Here is a 5,740-nt window from a genome sequence, read left to right as displayed (position 1 = left end):
TTATAGTTTCAAAGTTTCAATAAATACTTCTACACATTTGTGCCTTAATGCAACATTTACACTCTATATTCAATTTATCTTTACCTTTCATAACTATTACCACTTGTTCATTCTCCATCTCTTCAATGATCCTCATATTTCCATGTCGATGCCACACATTTTTCTCTGTTGTTACATATGCTGCCTCTTCTCTGTTTCTTGATTCCGCATAATATGCATTTCCTCTTCCCACTGCTTTCATTTGAACTTCCCCCTTTTCTTTATGTATCTCAGCTCCGTCATTCTGAAACTTAATGCATTAACAATGACCATTGACTTTGACCATAAATATTAATATTTCTTCAGATCAAGAACACAACATACCTTTGAATCTCACTCTATTCTCTATATCTTGTTATAAGAGGCCATTACCTAAATTAATTGTATTCTTTTTTGTCTGCATAGACCATCTCCATTTTCTGAATCTTTATTTTACCATCAAAGATTTGTATCTTGTATGTCATATGGTTAGCCGACCTAGAATCCAATAGACATATCATACCTTACATATTTGTATCGCTGCTTCAATTTTTTCTCGCTATAAAATATAATTCTTGGCATCTAATGGCTCTACGCTGATGATACTCCATGAGTCCAATATTTTTTCATTGTTGCACGTGCCTGTTTATTTCAACAGAATATTGTCCTTTCATAATCAAGCTCTGCTATCACTAATGAAAGGTGGAAAAACAATGCCTCATAACTTACGCTATTTAATTACAATTAAAGGTTATGTTAATACAAATACTTACATCCTTTTCGTGATGCAGGCACAACTGCATGGACTCAACAATGCTGCCGGCGTTTGTTTGCAATTTTTTCTCATTTCTTATGCATTCTCCTGTTCACTTGAAGAAAAATTAACAAATCACTCACTTTCTGTGATTAATTTACGAAATTTTACACTTGCGTTGGCGTACCTTTGCATATTTGTCGTCTGTCGGATAAAGAAATGAATGCTGATTAAAACCGCTGTTTGGGCTGAATTTATTAGAGAATGTAGAAAACTTTATGATTTGATTTATTAAAATATATTAAAATATATTAGAAGCACATAACCAAAGTTAGTAAACTATTTGTGTAACATCAGCCATTTTGATTTTCGACTCGAAGTTCGAGTTCCGCAACAGGAACATAGATGGCTCTGATGTTAGTTTACTAACTCTGATTATGTGCTCCGGATATATTTCAATAAATCAAATCGGCAGTGGAAAATTCACTAATTACTCAATATCTGTGATTAATTTATGTTCTTTTATAATTGCATCGTAAAGGCAGATCCTTCAAGAACTTTCCAATATATTTTTCGATATAAATTTGCCCCTAATTAATTAATTATTAATGATTATCCTACGCAGTGTTTGAATTATTGGTCGATTGCTCGCAGACGCCATTGGTTTTTCATTAATTACTATCCTTTACGCAATTAATTTATGAAACTTTATGCACTCGTTATAAAGACAATATCCTTGCGAATCTTCTTATATAATTTTTGATCACATTTTGTTTCTAGTTTCATTTAGTATTAAATTTTTTCACAGAAGAACATAATGGTCGTCGTTACGAAATCATGGACGGCATTAAACAATAATTAATAACTAACTAATTCGTAACAAATTATGTATGAAAATTGTATAGGAATGTTGTCTGATGTTCCAACTTTGCAATGAAATTATAAAAGTTTAATTACGGAAATATGATAATTTATTAACTTTTAACTGCCGGAGCCCTTCTGTCCTTTTCTATCCTATCTCTGTTCTTGTCTGACACGTGCGTGCTCTTTGGCGACCTCCTTGCCTATTCTATGTTCCTATTACTTTTCCGAGCATTTGGTCCAAAATCATAGATAGCGCTAATCGTAGACGCTAAAATTTTTATTCGAACTAGGTACTTTTTCTGGTTACATGCTTCGAATATACCTTAATAAATCAATTCGGCAGTAGAAAATTAATAAATTTCCAAATTTTTATAATTAATTCATGAACAGCTGCACAGCAAAGTTGGAATTATACGCAACATTATTATACAGTGTTTGATTGAATAATTAATACTTACATGAGCAATAGGTTATGTATTTCTTGCATCTAATGAATGATATTTTCGTTTTCTTTCTGTAGTAAATAAGATTGCTACAGAAAACTGCTTTTTTGCATAGTATTCTTATTATTTTGTAACAAATATATACTAGTATAAGATAGCGTAGAAAATAAATTTTTTTATTAAGAAATTTTATTTACAATTGTTTATTTACAATGTTTTCATAGGCGAAAAATGAATACAAAATAAAAAATAGATTAAGAAAAACTACCAACTACAAGACGGGAATCGAACCCTGGACCTGCATCATAGGAATTTTCGGCTGTTGCCCTTGAGCCACACTGCCACTTTGAAACGGTTAGAAATAAATTTGTAGTAATACTTCTTTAATCATAAATATTTCAGAAACTATTTAATAATTACGGCTATAATGATATATGTTCTTAAACTGTATGACGATATTTACAAACCTGCAAAGTTTCAACAAAATCGGTGACCCGAAGGACTTGCACTCTTCTTGTAAGTATGAATACCCGTATTGTTCCATAATATTCGGAACATCTTTACGCTATTGAAAGCGCGCATAAGAAATATATAATAAAGCATGCAAAATATCTCTATCTCTGTTATTACAAGGAAACAAATTAACAGAATATTAATTAATGTAATTTTATGGAAACAATTTCGTGATAATAATTACATTTAACAGTAACATTCATAATATTGTATCTCTTTTTTTATAGTATGCTTTGTCATTATCAACTATAAAAGATGTTTCAAGTAATTCTAACCTTCAAAATAATTTGGAATAATAAATATATTTATATAATCAAATCGAAAGTTGAATGTCATCGATATCTATTCGCAAACATCAACGACATTAAGTTAATCGGATAACTGACTAATACTTCAACTTTTAATAACGAAGTATGAGCAAAAATACAAAAGAGGGAAGCCGTGAATGTTAGCGACTACGAAACTTGATGTTTCCTAACCATCCATAAATATTTTTAATCTACAAGATTTTCGTTCATTTATACTATCATTTTACCAGCAGAGGTTTATTAAAAATTACGCGTTCGAATTTTAAGTTATTACGGTTCACGTTAATTTCATTCCAATTGTCTCGGCTCGCTTGCTTTTTACTGCAAAGTCATCTTGATAATCGATCTTACCATCGCGTTTATTGCTCACCAAACCATTTGAGTGCAGAGTAGCTTTATACGAATTTTTGAAGTTTAGGTTTTACATAACAGAAAGTGTATCGGGAGTTTGGGTGAAATGAAGGATTCGAGACAGAAAGAAATGTTGCCTTTATTTTTTAACACTATTTAAAAAGTTTATTAACTGATACTGATCAAATAACAGTAAATCACGAACGATTTTGTCAATGAGAAGACACAACTGCTGGACGTGCGACATTGCTTACTTCAACAGCTGTTCTATAATGGAAGAAATATGAGAAGCGTTTCCGTATTTTTTGTATTTCTCGTCCGAGCATCGAGGAACGTAATCACGATCCTCTGCACTCAAATGGTCAAGCATTCTATTGTTGACAAACGTTGTCCGTGTATTTTAACTCTTTGCGAACTACTTCGTTTTTATCACGATTCGTTGCAAAACAATTTTACGTTATATGACATTCTATCGGCAGCGTGAACTTCGGATGAAATCGATTTCTAGAGGTTTACAAAAATACCATCGATATGCGCGCATTTGCAAAGAGCTAAAGTGGACAAACCTTTGTCTTACAAGAAAAAATATAAAATATTGATCAATTATTGCGACGGTATGTATTATAGAGATATACATATTTTGTTCTTTCTTTATTTTTATAGCATCCACTAGATTGTGATGCATTACGAACAGCGTGACAATTATTTTCCGATGCATTTCCATTCGATTAAAATTTTGGGAATTATCGTTCTAGCAGAATCAATGATGTTCTTATTCTCGTTTTAGTTTCTCCACTGTTTTCCCTATTTATTCAAACATTTTGCGATCACTGAAGTAATCCAAGCTGCATATTTTATTTTATACTTAATTTTATTTCAAACCAAACATTATATATAATTTTCTTGAAATTATTTATACATCATAAAAATACTTCGCGCTAATAGATCTTTATTTGAACAGAAGCGTGTGTTAATTGTACGATAAATGCAGGCCGCCTGATGGGAAATAGGGAAAACATATTGTACTATAAAGGGTTAAGTGTCGATTGAATTGCTATCCGATTTTGTTAATATAACTTGAAATGTCGGAAATTAATCGGTTATCGGATGAAACGATACTGATGCGATTAAGTACGATCATGAGTGAAGCATTATATAAAATAGAAAATAATGTTTAGTGAATATCCGTGAATGAAACGAAATACAACGCTAAATGTGTAACGGAATCAAGTAACGACAATAATAACGTATTTATTGAATCTGTAACACAAATAATACGATATCATATATTTAATTTATTTTAATTCATCTTTGCTCGGAGCTATTATTCATAGTAGAGGCGTATTAAAATTAGTTTCCTTTTTGTTAGAAAAATATTTTTCACGCTTTTGACTGACGATAATATTTTGAGTTAAAAGATGATAGTTTTTTTAAAATTCATCCGCTGCTTTCAACATTTTGAGCATAAATGAATTAAAACATCTTGTAACGATGAAAATAGTATTTCAAATCATTTTTTAAGAACGAAGTTGTTAAACCACATTAATGTAATTTTAGAAATGGTCACACTTGAACAATTCGCTGTTATACAATTAAACAATATGTACGTATTATTGTCGTATCTTGATTAAATAAATTAACGTTTCCCAATCTATAAATCAAATAATAAGTTTGTTATTATACAAAAATTTTCATTTTGTAAAAGTGTCTTTAAACATTGCAAATAGACATTACACTCATACGTAGCTTACAGATTCACAATAAGGGTTCCTTTGCATTATAATAGATACATTCCACTTCAAAACAATGTGTTTTACCAATTCCTTTGCACTTTTCTAGAAGGAATACAATATAATAGTTTTTATAATTACAATTGTCAAAAATTTAGTTGCGAACATTAAAGAGCAAGACAATCGTATATCACCATATTGTGTTAAACGGGCAAAATGAAGAAGATTGGGAAACGTATAAAAAGAACCATCCTGTCTACTGGAGTTTGCAAGTTATATTCTCTGTTTAGCATCGATCATCAGACACCACTATGGTGATTGTCCGTGAAAAGAGTGTGATTGGAGATCGTTCTTAATCTGTGCGTGTTACGACGAAAACGACGAATTTCATATCCTTGTGTACCTGTACGCACCCATATATTACTGGGACCCAAATGTCATATGTCATGTGACTTACATACTTACATAAGTACGGCAGGAAAGATATGTGTTGCGTGTGAAGTTAGATGTCGTGGTGAACGCGAAATGAGCGAACATGAGCATATCACTTATTGCGTATGCGCCGGTAAGACGCGAGTTTGAGGGGCCACATTATTATGCTGAGAGAGAAAGAAAGAGAGAGAGAAACAAACAGAAAAGTGTGAGAGAGAAACAAATAGAAAAGAGTAAGAAACGCATAGAAAAGAGAGAGAAAGAAATGGGTAGAAAAGAGTGAGAGAAACGAATAGTAAAAAGAGGTAAGTAGGCAGATAGATAGAT

Source organism: Eufriesea mexicana, unplaced genomic scaffold (genome assembly GCF_001483705.2).
Source record: "Eufriesea mexicana isolate 0111107269 unplaced genomic scaffold, ASM148370v2 scaffold2021, whole genome shotgun sequence".
Taxonomy (NCBI): Eukaryota; Metazoa; Arthropoda; class Insecta; order Hymenoptera; family Apidae; genus Eufriesea; species Eufriesea mexicana.
Note: the sequence above shows the minus strand (reverse complement) of the source record.